We start from the raw sequence: 17,753 nt of genomic DNA, 5'->3' as shown, positions 1-17,753 counted from the left end.
ACTTTGCAAAAGTCCATACTGACAAAGGCTAATAAGCATTCATCTAAAACGTTTCCTAGAAAAACTTTAAAAAGTCAATAATCTGGAGAGTTTTTGTAAGATGTTTCTTCCATCAACCAACGAAGAAACACATTGGTACTTTCCCATGATGAGTGAGTGCTTCAGAATCTCTTGCACTTACATGTGCAGCAGAGTACTGCAATGGAAGCATGCTGGGCCCATAACCCAGAGGTAGGCAGATTGAAACTATCCTCTGCTATATGCATTTTTTTGTTTGTTAATTAAAGTAATCCAAAACTGGGATTGATATTTTGGCTCTTTTATTTTTACTTAAAGTACAATAACTTTTACCATTTTAATTTGTTTTAATAGTATATTGACAGTATTGTTTTCTTTCAAAAATCCACTTAATTTTCTTTACCCTATTTTTAAAATGGTAATTGACAAAAACAAACTACATTGTCACCAGAAGAGCAATACAAAATGTACAAGTGATATATTAAAATCATCTTTCCAGCTTGAATTTCAATGATGCATTGGGGCAACGATTTTGTGAGAAACATCTTCACCCTTAAATAAAGATTTTCTTAATTCCTTACCTGTGTGCTAATTAGATATCACCTTGTTTTCACATTAAACAGACTTCCACATGAGAAAGCAGCAAGGATGCAGTGGCGTTAATGTTTCCTGGTGTCAACCTGTATTATTTCAGTAGACATTGAAATGAGGATGCATCTTGCTGCCTTTCCAATGAAGCAAGTTTAATTTAGTAATAGGTGAAAAACCATCCTTACAAAGGTGTTAATCAGAGACTTGGCTTTGTGGACACTTTTCAGAGAACAAATTTGTTAGCATAAAAATAAAGCCAGAAAATAAAGAGCTGTTTAATCACTCAATTGGATTTTTCTGCCAGCATATTTTTTTTCTCTGCAACCCACTGCTAAATTGTGCTTCCTAGCTGTTTTTATAAAATCACTGAATCAAATCTAACTCTGATTACATCAGAGAAGGCCAGGTACCCTACACCATAACAGGGGGTTTGAAATTTTGACTTGTCTACTTAAAGATCACCAAAATCTGATAACAAGGTCAATTAGGTCCCTGGGTGGGATTGAACCACCAACCTTTTGGTTAATAGCCGTACATACTAACTGATTGCGCCACAGAGACACTTTGAAAAAGTCCATACTGACAAAGGCTAATAAGCATTCATCTAAAACGTTTCCTAGAAAAACTTTAAAAAGTCAATAATCTGGAGAGTTTTTGTAAGATGTTTCTTCCATCAACCAACGAAGAAACACATTGGTACTTTCCCATGATGAGTGAGTGCTTCAGGATCTCTTGAACTTACATGTGCAGCAGAGTACTGCAATGGAAGCATGCTGGGCCCATAACCCAGAGGTAGGCAGATTGAAACTATCCTCTGCTATATGCATTTTTTTTTTGTTAATTAAAGTAATCCAAAACTGGGATTGATATTTTGTCTCTTTTATTTTTACTTAAAGTACAATAACTTTTACCATTTTAATTTGTTTTAATAGTATATTGACAGTATTGTTTTCTTTCAAAAATCCACTTCATTTTCTTTACCCTATTATTAAAATGGTAATTGACAAAAACAAACTACATTGTCACCAGAAGAGCAATACAAAATGTACAAGTGATATATTAAAATCATATTTCCAGCTTGAATTTCAATGATGCATTGGGGCAACGATTTTGTGAGAAACATCTTCACCCTTAAATAAAGATTTTCTTAATTCCTTACCTGTGTGCTAATTAGATATCACCTTGTTTTCATATTAAACAGACTTCCACATGAGAAAGCAGCAAGGATGCAGTGGCGTTAATGTTTCCTGGTGTCAACTTGTATTATTTTAGTAGACATTGAAATGAGGATGCATCTTGCTGCCTTTCCAATGAAGCAAGTTTAATTTAGTAATAGGTGAAAAACCATCCTTACAAAGGTGTTAATCAGAGACTTGGCTTTGTGGACACTTTTCAGAGAACAAATTTGTTAGCATAAAAATAAAGCCAGAAAATGAAGAGCTGTTTAATCACTCAATTGGATTTTTTTGCCAGCATATTTTTTTTCTCTGCAACCCACTGCTAAATTGTGCTTCCTAGCTGTTTTTATAAAATCACTGAATCAAATCTAACTCTGATTACATCAGAGAAGGCCAGGTACCCTACACCATAACAGGGGGTTTGAAATTTTGACTTGTCTACTTAAAGATCACCAAAATCTGATAACAAGGTCAATTAGGTCCCTGGGTGGGATTGAACCACCAACCTTATGGTTAATAGCCATACATATTAACTGATTGCGCCACAGAGACACTTTGCAAAAGTCCATACTGACAAAGGCTAATAAGCATTCATCTAAAACGTTTCCTAGAAAAACTTTAAAAAGTCAATAATCTGGAGAGTTTTTGTAAGATGTTTCTTCCATCAACCAACGAAGAAACACATTGGTACTTTCCCATGATGAGTGAGTGCTTCAGGATCTCTTGCACTTACATGTGCAGCAGAGTACTGCAATGGAAGCATGCTGGGCCCATAACCCAGAGGTAGGCAGATTGAAACTATCCTCTGCTATATGCATTTTTTTTTGTTAATTAAAGTAATCCAAAACTGGGATTGATATTTTGTCTCTTTTATTTTTACTTAAAGTACAATAACCTTTACCATTTTAATTTGTTTTAATAGTATATTGACAGTATTGTTTTCTTTCAAAAATCCACTTCATTTTCTTTACCCTATTATTAAAATGGTAATTGACAAAAACAAACTACATTGTCACCAGAAGAGCAATACAAAATGTACAAGTGATATATTAAAATCATCTTTCCAGCTTGAATTTCAATGTTGCATTGGGTGAACAATTTTGTGAGAAACATCTTCACCCTTAAATAAAGATTTTCTTAATTCCTTACCTGTGTGCTAATTAGATATCACCTTGTTTTCACATTAAACAGACTTCCACATGAGAAAGCAGCAAGGATGAAGTGGCGTTAATGTTTCCTGGTGTCAACCTGTATTATTTCAGTAGACATTGAAATGAGGATACATCTTGCTGCCTTTCCAATGAAGCAAGTTTAATTTAGTAATAGGTGAAAAACCATCCCGACAAAGGAGTTAATCAGAGACTTGGCTTTGTGGACACTTTTCAGAGAACAAATTTGTTAGCATAAAAATAAAGCCAGAAAATGAAGAGCTGTTTAATCACGCAATTTGATTTTTTTGCCAGCATATTTCTTTTTCTCTGCAACCCACTGCTAAATTGTGCTTCCTAGATGTTTTTATAAAATCACTGAATCAAATCTAACTCTGATTACATCAGAGAAGGCCAGGTACCCTACACCATAACAGGGGGTATGAAATTTGACTTGTCTACTTAAAGATCACCAAAATCTGATAACAAGGTCAATTACGTCCCTGGGTGGGATTGAACCACCAACCTTTTGGTTAATAGCCGTACACACTAACTGATTGCGCCACAGAGACACTTTGCAAAAGTCCATACTGACAAATGCTAATAAGCATTCATCTAAAACGTTTCCTAGAAAAACTTAAAAAAGTCAATAATCTGGAGAGTTTTTGTAAGATGTTTCTTCTATCAACCAACGAAGAAACACATTGGTACTTTCCCATGATGAGTGAGTGCTTCAGGATCTCTTGCACTTACATGTGCAGCAGAGTACAGCAATGGAAGCATGCTGGGCCCATAACCCAGAGGTAGGCAGATTGAAACTATCCTCTGCTATATGCATTTTTTTGTTTGTTAATTAAAGTAATCCAAAACTGGGATTGATATTTTGTCTCTTTTATTTTTACTTAAAGTACAATAACTTTTACCATTTTAATTTGTTTTAATAGTATATTGACAGTATTGTTTTCTTTCAAAAATCCACTTAATTTTCTTTACCCTATTATTAAAATGGTAATTGACAAAAACAAACTACATTGTCACCAGAAGAGCAATACAAAATGTACAAGTGATATATTAAAATCATCTTTCCAGCTTGAATTTCAATGATGCATTGGGGCAACGATTTTGTGAGAAACATCTTCACCCTTAAATAAAGATTTTCTTAATTCCTTACCTGTGTGCTAATTAGATATCACCTTGTTTTCACATTAAACAGACTTCCACATGAGAAAGCAGCAAGGATGCAGTGGCGTTAATGTTTCCTGGTGTCAACCTGTATTATTTCAGTAGACATTGAAATGAGGATGCATCTTGCTGCCTTTCCAATGAAGCAAGTTTAATTTAGTAATAGGTGAAAAACCATCCTTACAAAGGTGTTAATCAGAGACTTGGCTTTGTGGACACTTTTCAGAGAACAAATTTGTTAGCATAAAAATAAAGCCAGAAAATAAAGAGCTGTTTAATCACTCAATTGGATTTTTCTGCCAGCATATTTTTTTTCTCTGCAACCCACTGCTAAATTGTGCTTCCTAGCAGTTTTTATAAAATCACTGAATCAAATCTAACTCTGATTACATCAGAGAAGGCCAGGTACCCTACACCATAACAGGGGGTTTGAAATTTTGACTTGTCTACTTAAAGATCACCAAAATCTGATAACAAGGTCAATTAGGTCCCTGGGTGAGATTGAACCACCAACCTTTTGGTTAATAGCCGTACACACTAACTGATTGCGCCACAGAGACACTTTTCAAAAAGTACATACTGACAAATGCTAATAAGCATTCATCTAAAACGTTTCCTAGAAAAACTTAAAAAAGTCAATAATCTGGAGAGTTTTTGTAAGATGTTTCTTCTATCAACCAACGAAGAAACACATTGGTACTTTCCCATGATGAGTGAGTGCTTCAGGATCTCTTGCACTTACATGTGCAGCAGAGTACAGCAATGGAAGCATGCTGGGCCCATAACCCAGAGGTAGGCAGATTGAAACTATCCTCTGCTATATGCTTTTTTTTGTTTGTTAATTAAAGTAATCCAAAACTGGGATTGATATTTTGGCTCTTTTATTTTTACTTAAAGTACAATAACTTTTACCATTTTAATTTGTTTTAGTAGTATATTGACAGTATTGTTTTCTTTCAAAAATCCACTTCATTTTCTTTACCCTATTATTAAAATGGTAATTGACAAAAACAAACTACATTGTCACCAGAAGAGCAATACAAAATGTACAAGTGATATATTAAAATCATCTTTCCAGCTTGAATTTCAATGTTGCATTGGGTCAACAATTTTGTGAGAAACATCTTCACCCTTAAATAAAGATTTTCTTAATTCCTTACCTGTGTGCTAATTAGATATCACCTTGTTTTCACATTAAACAGACTTCCACATGAGAAAGCAGCAAGGATGCAGTGGCGTTAATGTTTCCTGGTGTCAACTTGTATTATTTCAGTAGACATTGAAATGAGGATGCATCTTGCTGCCTTTCCAATGAAGCAAGTTTAATTTAGTAATAGGTGAAAAACCATCCTTACAAAGGTGTTAATCAGAGACTTGGCTTTGTGGACACTTTTTAGAGAACAAATTTGTTAGCATAAAAATAAAGCCAGAAAATGAAGAGCTGTTTAATCACTCGATTGGATTTTTCTGCCAGCATATTTTTTTTCTCTGCAACCCACTGCTAAATTGTGCTTCCTAGCTGTTTTTTATAAAATCACTGAATCAAATCTAACTCTGATTACATCAGAGAAGGCCAGGTACCCTACACCATAACAGGGGGTATGAAATTTGACTTGTCTACTTAAAGATCACCAGAATCTGATAACAAGTTCAATTACGTCCCTGGGTGGGATTGAACCACCAACCTTTTGGTTAATAGCCGTACACACTAACTGATTGCGCCACAGGGACACTTTTCAAAAAGTACATACTGACAAATGCTAATAAGCATTCATCTAAAACGTTTCCTAGAAAAACTTAAAAAAGTCAATAATCTGGAGAGTTTTTGTAAGATGTTTCTTCTATCAACCAACGAAGAAACACATTGGTACTTTCCCATGATGAGTGAGTGCTTCAGGATCTCTTGCACTTACATGTGCAGCAGAGTACAGCAATGGAAGCATGCTGGGCCCATAACCCAGAGGTAGGCAGATTGAAACTATCCTCTGCTATATGCATTTTTTTGTTTGTTAATTTAAGTAATCCAAAACTGGGATTGATATTTTGGCTCTTTTATTTTTACTTAAAGTACAATAACTTTTACCTTTTTAATTTGTTTTAATAGTATATTGACAGTATTGTTTTCTTTCAAAAATCCACTTAATTTTCTTTACCCTATTATTAAAATGGTAATTGACAAAAACAAACTACATTGTCACCAGAAGAGCAATACAAAATGTACAAGTGATATATTAAAATCATCTTTCCAGCTTGAATTTCAATGATGCATTGGGGCAACGATTTTGTGAGAAACATCTTCACCCTTAAATAAAGATTTTCTTAATTCCTTACCTGTGTGCTAATTAGATATCACCTTGTTTTCACATTAAACAGACTTCCACATGAGAAAGCAGCAAGGATGCAGTGGCGTTAATGTTTCCTGGTGTCAACTTGTATTATTTCAGTAGACATTGAAATGAGGATGCATCTTGCTGCCTTTCCAATGAAGCAAGTTTAATTTAGTAATAGGTGAAAAACCATCCTTACAAAGGTGTTAATCAGAGACTTGGCTTTGTGGACACTTTTCAGAGAACAAATTTGTTAGCATAAAAATAAAGCCAAAAAATGAAGAGCTGTTTAATCACTCGATTGGATTTTTCTGCCAGCATATTTTTTTTCTCTGCAACCCACTGCTAAATTGTGCTTTCTAGCTGTTTTTTATAAAATCACTGAATCAAATCTAACTCTGATTACATCAGAGAAGGCCATGTACCCTACACCATAAGAGGAGGTTTGAAATTTTGACTTGTCTACTTAAATATCACCAAAATCTGATCACAAGGTTAATTACGTCCCTGGGTGGGATTGAACCACCAACCTTTTGGTTAATAGCCAAACACACTAACCGATTGCGCCACAGAGACACTTTGCACTAGTCCATACTGACAAAGGCTAATAAGCATTCATCTAAAACGTTTCCTAGAAAAACTTTAAAAAGTCAATAATCTGGAGAGTTTTTGTAAGATGTTTCTTCCATCAACCAACGAAGAAACACATTGGTACTTTCCCATGATGAGTGAGTGCTTCAGAATCTCTTGCACTTACATGTGCAGCAGAGTACTGCAATGGAAGCATGCTGGGCCCATAACCCAGAGGTAGGCAGATTGAAACTATCCTCTGCTATATGCATTTTTTTGTTTGTTAATTAAAGTAATCCAAAACTGGGATTGATATTTTGGCTCTTTTATTTTTACTTAAAGTACAATAACTTTTACCATTTTAATTTGTTTTAATAGTATATTGACAGTATTGTTTTCTTTCAAAAATCCACTTCATTTTCTTTACCCTATTATTAAAATGGTAATTGACAAAAACAAACTACATTGTCACCAGAAGAGCAATACAAAATGTACAAGTGATATATTAAAATCATCTTTCCAGCTTGAATTTCAATGATGCATTGGGGCAACGATTTTGTGAGAAACATCTTCACCCTTAAATAAAGATTTTCTTAATTCCTTACCTGTGTGCTAATTAGATATCACCTTGTTTTCACATTAAACAGACTTCCGCATGAGAAAGCAGCAAGGATGCAGTGGCGTTAATGTTTCCTGGTGTCAACCTGTATTATTTCAGTAGACATTGAAATGAGGATACATCTTGCTGCCTTTCCAATGAAGCAAGTTTAATTTAGCAATAGGTGAAAAACCATCCCTACAAAGGTGTTAATCAGAGACATGGCTTTGTGGACACTTTTCAGAGAACAAATTTGTTAGCATAAAAATAAAGCCAGAAAACGAAGAGCTGTTTAATCACGCAATTTGATTTTTTTGCCAGCATATTTCTTTTTCTCTGCAACCCACTGCTAAATTGTGCTTCCTAGATGTTTTTATAAAATCACTGAATCAAATCTAACTCTGATTACATCAGAGAAGGCCAGGTACCCTACACCATAACAGGGGGTATGAAATTTGACTTGTCTACTTAAAGATCACCAAAATCTGATAACAAGGTCAATTAGGTCCCTGGGTGGGATTGAACCACCAACCTTTTGGTTAATAGCCGTACATACTAACTGATTGCGCCACAGAGACACTTTGCAAAAGTCCATACTGACAAAGGCTAATAAGCATTCATCTAAAACGTTTCCTAGAAAAACTTTAAAAAGTCAATAATCTGGAGAGTTTTTGTAAGATGTTTCTTCCATCAACCAACGAAGAAACACATTGGTACTTTCCCATGATGAGTGAGTGCTTCAGGATCTCTTGAACTTACATGTGCAGCAGAGTACTGCAATGGAAGCATGCTGGGCCCATAACCCAGAGGTAGGTAGATTGAAACTATCCTCTGCTATATGCATTTTTTTTTTGTTAATTAAAGTAATCCAAAACTGGGATTGATATTTTGTCTCTTTTATTTTTACTTAAAGTACAATAACTTTTACCATTTTAATTTGTTTTAATAGTATATTGACAGTATTGTTTTCTTTCAAAAATCCACTTCATTTTCTTTACCCTATTATTAAAATGGTAATTGACAAAAACAAACTACATTGTCACCAGAAGAGCAATACAAAATGTACAAGTGATATATTAAAATCATCTTTCCAGCTTGAATTTCAATGTTGCATTGGGTCAACAATTTTGTGAGAAACATCTTCACCCTTAAATAAAGATTTTCTTAATTCCTTACCTGTGTGCTAATTAGATATCACCTTGTTTTCACATTAAACAGACTTCCACATGAGAAAGCAGCAAGGATGCAGTGGCGTTAATGTTTCCTGGTGTCAACTTGTATTATTTCAGTAGACATTGAAATGAGGATGCATCTTGCTGCCTTTCCAATGAAGCAAGTTTAATTTAGTAATAGGTGAAAAACCATCCTTACAAAGGTGTTAATCAGAGACTTGGCTTTGTGGACACTTTTCAGAGAACAAATTTGTTAGCATAAAAATAAAGCCAGAAAATGAAGAGCTGTTTAATCACTCGATTGGATTTTTCTGCCAGCATATTTTTTTTCTCTGCAACCCACTGCTAAATTGTGCTTCCTAGCTGTTTTTTATAAAATCACTGAATCAAATCTAACTCTGATTACATCAGAGAAGGCCAGGTACCCTACACCATAACAGGGGGTATGAAATTTGACTTGTCTACTAAAAGATCACCAGAATCTGATAACAAGTTCAATTACGTCCCTGGGTGGGATTGAACCACCAACCTTTTGGTTAATAGCCGTACACACTAACTGATTGCGCCACAGAGACACTTTTCAAAAAGTACATACTGACAAATGCTAATAAGCATTCATCTAAAACGTTTCCTAGAAAAACTTAAAAAAGTCAATAATCTGGAGAGTTTTTGTAAGATGTTTCTTCTATCAACCAACGAAGAAACACATTGGTACTTTCCCATGATGAGTGAGTGCTTCAGGATCTCTTGCACTTACATGTGCAGCAGAGTACAGCAATGGAAGCATGCTGGGCCCATAACCCAGAGGTAGGCAGATTGAAACTATCCTCTGCTATATGCATTTTTTTGTTTGTTAATTTAAGTAATCCAAAACTGGGATTGATATTTTGGCTCTTTTATTTTTACTTAAAGTACAATAACTTTTACCATTTTAATTTGTTTTAATAGTATATTGACAGTATTGTTTTCTTTCAAAAATCCACTTAATTTTCTTTACCCTATTATTAAAATGGTAATTGACAAAAACAAACTACATTGTCACCAGAAGAGCAATACAAAATGTACAAGTGATATATTAAAATCATCTTTCCAGCTTGAATTTCAATGATGCATTGGGGCAACGATTTTGTGAGAAACATCTTCACCCTTAAATAAAGATTTTCTTAATTCCTTACCTGTGTGCTAATTAGATATCACCTTGTTTTCACATTAAACAGACTTCCACATGAGAAAGCAGCAAGGATGCAGTGGCGTTAATGTTTCCTGGTGTCAACCTGTATTATTTCAGTAGACATTGAAATGAGGATGCATCTTGCTGCCTTTCCAATGAAGCAAGTTTAATTTAGTAATAGGTGAAAAACCATCCTTACGAAGGTGTTAATCAGAGACTTGGCTTTGTGGACACTTTTCAGAGAACAAATTTGTTAGCATAAAAATAAAGCCAGAAAATAAAGAGCTGTTTAATCACGCAATTTGATTTTTTTGCCAGCATATTTCTTTTTCTCTGCAACCCACTGCTAAATTGTGCTTCCTAGATGTTTTTATAAAATCACTGAATCAAATCTAACTCTGATTACATCAGAGAAGGCCAGGTACCCTACACCATAACAGGGGGTATGAAATTTGACTTGTCTACTTAAAGATTACCAAAATCTGATAACAAGGTCAATTAGGTCCCTGGGTGGGATTGAATCACCAACCTTTTGGTTAATAGCCGTACATACTAACTGATTGCGCCACAGAGACACTTTGCGAAAGTCCATACTGACAAAGGCTAATAAGCATTCATCTAAAACGTTTCCTAGAAAAACTTTAAAAAGTCAATAATCTGGAGAGTTTTTGTAAGATGTTTCTTCCATCAACCAACGAAGAAACACATTGGTACTTTCCCATGATGAGTGAGTGCTTCAGGATCTCTTGAACTTACATGTGCAGCAGAGTACTGCAATGGAAGCATGCTGGGCCCATAACCCAGAGGTAGGCAGATTGAAACTATCCTCTGTTATATGCATTTTTTTTTGTTAATTAAAGTAATCCAAAACTGGGATTGATATTTTGTCTCTTTTATTTTTACTTAAAGTACAATAACTTTTACCATTTTAATTTGTTTTAATAGTATATTGACAGTATTGTTTTCTTTCAAAAATCCACTTCATTTTCTTTACCCTATTATTAAAATGGTAATTGACAAAAACAAACTACATTGTCACCAGAAGAGCAATACAAAATGTACAAGTGATATATTAAAATCATCTTTCCAGCTTGAATTTCAATGATGCATTGGGGCAACAATTTTGTGAGAAACATCTTCACCCTTAAATAAAGATTTTCTTAATTCCTTACCTGTGTGCTAATTAGATATCACCTTGTTTTCACATTAAACAGACTTCCACATGAGAAAGCAGCAAGGATGCAGTGGCGTTAATGTTTCCTGGTGTCAACCTGTATTATTTCAGTAGACATTGAAATGAGGATGCATCTTGCTGCCTTTCCAATGAAGCAAGTTTAATTTAGTAATAGGTGAAAAACCATCCCTACAAAGGTGTTAATCAGAGACTTGGCTTTGTGGACACTTTTCAGAGAACAAATTTGTTAGCATAAAAATAAAGCCAGAAAATGAAGAGCTGTTTAATCACGCAATTTGATTTTTTTGCCAGCATATTTTTTTTCTCTGCAACCCACTGCTAAATTGTGCTTCCTAGATGTTTTTATAAAATCACTGAATCAAATCTAACTCTGATTACATCAGAGAAGGCCAGGTACCCTACACCATAACAGGGGGTATGAAATTTGACTTGTCTACTTAAAGATCACCAAAATCTGATAACAAGGTCAATTAGGTCCCTGGGTGGGATTGAACCACCAACCTTTTGGTTAATAGCCATACATACTAACTGATTGCGCCACAGAGACACTTTGCAAAAGTTCATACTGACAAAGGCTAATAAGCATTCATCTAAAACGTTTCCTAGAAAAACTTTAAAAAGTCAATAATCTGGAGAGTTTTTGTAAGATGTTTCTTCCATCAACCAACGAAGAAACACATTGGTACTTTCCCATGATGAGTGAGTGCTTCAGGATCTCTTGCACTTACATGTGCAGCAGAGTACTGCAATGGAAGCATGCTGGGCCCATAACCCAGAGGTAGGCAGATTGAAACTATCCTCTGCTATATGCATTTTTTTTTTTGTTAATTAAAGTAATCCAAAACTGGGATTGATATTTTGGCTCTTTTATTTTTACTTAAAGTACAATAACTTTTACCATTTTAATTTGTTTTAATAGTATATTGACAGTATTGTTTTCTTTCAAAAATCCACTTCATTTTCTTTACCCTATTATTAAAATGGTAATTGACAAAAACAAACTACATTGTCACCAGAAGAGCAATACAAAATGTACAAGTGATATATTAAAATCATCTTTCCAGCTTGAATTTCAATGATGCATTGGGGCAACAATTTTGTGAGAAACATCTTCACCCTTAAATAAAGATTTTCGTAATTCCTTACCTGTGTGCTAATTAGATATCACCTTGTTTTCACATTAAACAGACTTCCACATGAGAAAGCAGCAAGGATACAGTGGCGTTAATGTTTCCTGGTGTCAACCTGTATTATTTCAGTAGACATTGAAATGAGGATGCATCTTGCTGCCTTTCCAATGAAGCAAGTTTAATTTAGTAATAGGTGAAAAACCATCCCTACAAAGGTGTTAATCAGAGACTTGGCTTTGTGGACACTTTTCAGAGAACAAATTTGTTAGCATAAAAATAAAGCCAGAAAATGAAGAGCTGTTTAATCACGCAATTTGATTTTTTTGCCAGCATATTTCTTTTTCTCTGCAACCCACTGCTAAATTGTGCTTCCTAGATGTTTTTATAAAATCACTGAATCAAATCTAACTCTGATTACATCAGAGAAGGCCAGGTACCCTACACCATAACAGGGGGTATGAAATTTGACTTGTCTACTTAAAAATCACCAAAATCTGATAACAAGGTCAATTAGGTCCCTGGGTGGGATTGAACCACCAACCTTTTGGTTAATAGCCGTACATACTAACTGATTGCGCCACAGAGACACTTTGCAAAAGTTCATACTGACAAAGGCTAATAAGCATTCATCTAAAACGTTTCCTAGAAAAACTTTAAAAAGTCAATAATCTGGAGAGTTTTTGTAAGATGTTTCTTCCATCAACCAACGAAGAAACACATTGGTACTTTCCCATGATGAGTGAGTGCTTCAGAATCTCTTGCACTTACATGTGCAGCAGAGTACTGCAATGGAAGCATGCTGGGCCCATAACCCAGAGGTAGGCAGATTGAAACTATCCTCTGCTATATGCATTTTTTTTTTGTTAATTAAAGTAATCCAAAACTGGGATTGATATTTTGGCTCTTTTATTTTTACTTAAAGTACAATAACTTTTACCATTTTAATTTGTTTTAATAGTATATTGACAGTATTGTTTTCTTTCAAAAATCCACTTCATTTTCTTTACCCTATTATTAAAATGGTAATTGACAAAAACAAACTACATTGTCACCAGAAGAGCAATACAAAATGTACAAGTGATATATTAAAATCATCTTTCCAGCTTGAATTTCAATGATGCATTGGGGCAACAATTTTGTGAGAAACATCTTCACCCTTAAATAAAGATTTTCGTAATTCCTTACCTGTGTGCTAATTAGATATCACCTTGTTTTCACATTAAACAGACTTCCACATGAGAAAGCAGCAAGGATGCAGTGGCGTTAATGTTTCCTGGTGTCAACCTGTATTATTTCAGTAGACATTGAAATGAGGATGCATCTTGCTGCCTTTCCAATGAAGCAAGTTTAATTTAGTAATAGGTGAAAAACCATCCTTACAAAGGTGTTAATCAGAGACTTGGCTTTGTGGACACTTTTCAGAGAACAAATTTGTTAGCATAAAAATAAATTCCAGAAAATGAAGAGCTGTTTAATCACTCAATTGGATTTTTCTGCCAGCATATTTTTTTTCTCTGCAACCCACTGCTAAATTGTGCTTCCTAGCTGTTTTTTATAAAATCACTGAATCAAATCTAACTCTGATTACATCAGAGAAGGCCAGGTACCCTACACAATAAGAGTGGGTTTGAAATTTTGACTTGTCTACTTAAATATCACCAAAATCTGATCACAAGGTCAATTACGTCCCTGGGTGGGATTGAACCACCAACCTTTTGGTTAATAGCCGAACACACTAACCGATTGCGCCACCGAGACACTTTGCAAACAGTACATACTGACAAAGGCTAATAAGCATACATCTAGAACGTTTCCTAGAAAAACATTAAAAAATCAATAATCTGGAGAGTTTTTGTAAGATGTTTCTTCCATCAACCAATGAATAAACACATTGGTACTTTCCCATGATGAGTGAGTGCTTCAGGATCTCTTGCACTTACATGTGCAGCAGAGTACTGCAATGGAAGCATGCTGGACCCATAACCCAGAGGTAGGCAGATTGAAACTATCCTTTGCTGTATGCATTTTTTTTTGTTAATTTAAGTAATCAAAACTGGGATTGATATTTTTGCTCTTTTATTTTTACTTAAAGTACAATAACTTTTACCATTTTAATTTGTTTTAATAGTATATTGACAGTATAGTTTTCTTTCAAAAATCCACTTAATTTTCTTTACCCTATTATTAAAATGGTAATTGACAAAAAAAACTACATTGTCACCAGAAGAGCAATACAAAATGTACAAGTGATATATTAAAATCATCTTTCCAGCTTGAATTTCAATGATGCATTGGGGCAACAATTTTGTGAGAAACATCTTCACCCTTAAATAAAGATTTTCTTAATTCCTTACCTGTGTGCTAATTAGATATCACCTTGTTTTCACATTAAACAGACTTCCACATGAGAAAGCAGCAAGGATGCAGTGGCGTTAATGTTTCCTGGTGTCAACCTGTATTATTTCAGTAGACATTGAAATGAGGATGCATCTTGCTGCCTTTCCAATGAAGCAAGTTTAATTTAGTAATAGGTGAAAAACCATCCCTACAAAGGTGTTAATCAGAGACTTGGCTTTGTGGACACTTTTCAGAGAACAAATTTGTTAGCATAAAAATAAAGCCAGAAAATGAAGAGCTGTTTAATCACGCAATTTGATTTTTTTGCCAGCATATTTCTTTTTCTCTGCAACCCACTGCTAAATTGTGCTTCCTAGATGTTTTTATAAAATCACTGAATCAAATCTAACTCTGATTACATCAGAGAAGGCCAGGTACCCTACACCATAACAGGGGGTATGAAATTTGACTTGTCTACTTAAAGATCACCAAAATCTGATAACAAGGTCAATTACTTCCCTGGGTGGGATTGAACCACCAACCTTTTGGTTAATAGCCGTACACACTAACTGATTGCGCCACAGATACACTTTGCAAAAGTACATACTGACAAATGCTAATAAGCATTCATCTAAAACGTTTCCTAGAAAAACTTAAAAAAGTCAATAATCTGGAGCGTTTTTGTAAAATGTTTCTTCTATCAACCAACGAAGAAACACATTGGTACTTTCCCATGATGAGTGAGTGCTTCAGGATCTCTTGCACTTACATGTGCAGCAGAGTACAGCAATGGAAGCATGCTGGGCCCATAACCCAGAGGTAGGCAGATTGAAACTATCCTCTGCTATATGCATTTTTTTTTGTTAATTAAAGTAATCCAAAACTGGGATTGATATTTTGGCTCTTTTATTTTTACTTAAAGTACAATAACTTTTACCATTTTAATTTGTTTTAATAGTATATTGACAGTATTGTTTTCTTTCAAAAATCCACTTCATTTTCTTTACCCTATTATTAAAATGGTAATTGACAAAAACAAACTACATTGTCACCAGAAGAGCAATACAAAATGTACAAGTGATATATTAAAATCATCTTTCCAGCTTGAATTTCAATGATGCATTGGGGCAACGATTTTGTGAGAAACATCTTCACCCTTAAATAAAGATTTTCTTAATTCCTTACCTGTGTGCTAATTAGATATCACCTTGTTTTCACATTAAACAGACTTCCACATGAGAAAGCAGCAAGGAAGCAGTGGCGTTAATGTTTCCTGGTGTCAACTTGTATTATTTCAGTAGACATTGAAATGAGGATGCATCTTGCTGCCTTTCCAATGAAGCAAGTTTAATTTAGTAATAGGTGAAAAACCATCCTTACAAAGGTGTTAATCAGAGACTTGGCTTTGTGGACACTTTTCAGAGAACAAATTTGTTAGCATAAAAATAAAGCCAGAAAATGAAGAGCTGTTTAATCACTCGATTGGATTTTTCTGCCAGCATATTTTTTTTCTCTGCAACCCACTGCTAAATTGTGCTTCCTAGCTGTTTTTTTATAAAATCACTGAATCAAATCTAACTCTGATTACATCAGAGAAGGCCATGTACTCTACACCATAAGAGGGGGTTTGAAATTTTGACTTGTCTACTTAAATATCACCAAAATCTGATCACAAGTTTAATTACGTCCCTGGGTGGGATTGAACCACCAACCTTTCGGTTAATAGCCGAACACACTAACCGATTGCGCCACAGAGACACTTTGCAAAAAGTGCATACTGACAAAGGCTAATAAGCATACATCTAGAACGTTTCCTAAAAAAACATAAAAAAATCAATAATCTGGAGAGTTTTTGTAAGATGTTTCTTCCATCAACCAACGAATAAACACATTGGTACTTTCCCATGATGAGTGAGTGCTTCAGGATCTCTTGCACTTACATGTGCAGCAGAGTACTGCAATGGAAGCATGCTGGACCCATAACCCAGAGGTAGGCAGATTGAAACTATCCTTTGCTATATGCATTTTTTTTGTTAATTTAAGTAATCAAAACTGGGATTGATATTTTTGCTCTTTTATTTTTACTTAAAGTACAATAACTTTTACCATTTTAATTTGTTTTAATAGTATATTGACAGTATAGTTTTCTTTCAAAAATCCACTTAATTTTCTTTACCCTGTTATTAAAATGGTAATTGACAAAAAAAACTACATTGTCACCAGAAGAGCAATACAAAATGTACAAGTGATATATTAAAATCATCTTTCCAGCTTGAATTTCAATGATGCATTGGGGCAACAATTTTGTGAGAAACATCTTCACCCTTAAATAAAGATTTTCGTAATTCCTTACCTGTGTGCTAATTAGATATCACCTTGTTTTCACATTAAACAGACTTCCACATGAGAAAGCAGCAAGGATGCAGTGGCGTTAATGTTTCCTGGTGTCAACCTGTATTATTTCAGTAGACATTGAAATGAGGATGCATCTTGCTGCCTTTCCAATGAAGCAAGTTTAATTTAGTAATAGGTGAAAAACCATCCCTACAAAGGTGTTAATCAGAGACTTGGCTTTGTGGACACTTTTCAGAGAACAAATTTGTTAGCATAAAAACAAAGCAAGAAAATTAAGAGCTGTTAAATCAAGCAATTTGATTTTTTTGCAAGCATATTTCTTTTTCTCTGCAACCCACTGCTAAATTGTGCTTCCTAGATGTTTTTATAAAATCACTGAATCAAATCTAACTCTGATTACATCAGAGAAGGCCAGGTACCCTACACAATAAGAGGGGGTTTGAAATTTTGACTTGTCTACTTAAATATCACCAAAATCTGATAACAAGGTCAATTACGTCCCTGGGTGGGATTGAACCACCAACCTTTTGGTTAATAGCTGTACACACTAACTGATTGCGCCACAGAGACACTTTGCAAAAGTACATACTGACAAAGGCTAATAAGCATTCATCTAAAACGTTTCCTAGAAAAACTTAATAAAGTCAATAATCTGGAGAGTTTTTGTAAGATGTTTCTTCTATCAACCAACGAAGAAACACATTGGTACTTTCCCATGATGAGTGAGTGCTTCAGGATCTCTTGCACTTACATGTGCAGCAGAGTACAGCAATGGAAGCAT

General features: G+C 34.7%; 2 non-coding genes across 2 annotated transcripts; both read right to left on the bottom strand.

The window, feature by feature from the left end:
- Positions 1-6,946: 6,946 nt before the first annotated feature.
- Positions 6,947-7,020, bottom strand: TRNAN-AUU (transfer RNA asparagine (anticodon AUU)). Its single transcript has one exon. It is a non-coding gene; the product is annotated as a tRNA-Asn (tRNA).
- Positions 7,021-16,301: 9,281 nt separating this feature from the next.
- TRNAN-AUU (transfer RNA asparagine (anticodon AUU)) lies at positions 16,302-16,375 on the bottom strand. Its single transcript has one exon. It is a non-coding gene; the product is annotated as a tRNA-Asn (tRNA).
- Between the last annotated feature and the right edge of the window lie 1,378 nt (positions 16,376-17,753).

Source organism: Pseudophryne corroboree, unplaced genomic scaffold (assembly GCF_028390025.1).
Source record: "Pseudophryne corroboree isolate aPseCor3 unplaced genomic scaffold, aPseCor3.hap2 scaffold_472, whole genome shotgun sequence".
NCBI classification, from domain to species: domain Eukaryota; kingdom Metazoa; phylum Chordata; class Amphibia; order Anura; family Myobatrachidae; genus Pseudophryne; species Pseudophryne corroboree.
This window is presented reverse-complemented; position numbering and strand designations above follow the sequence as displayed.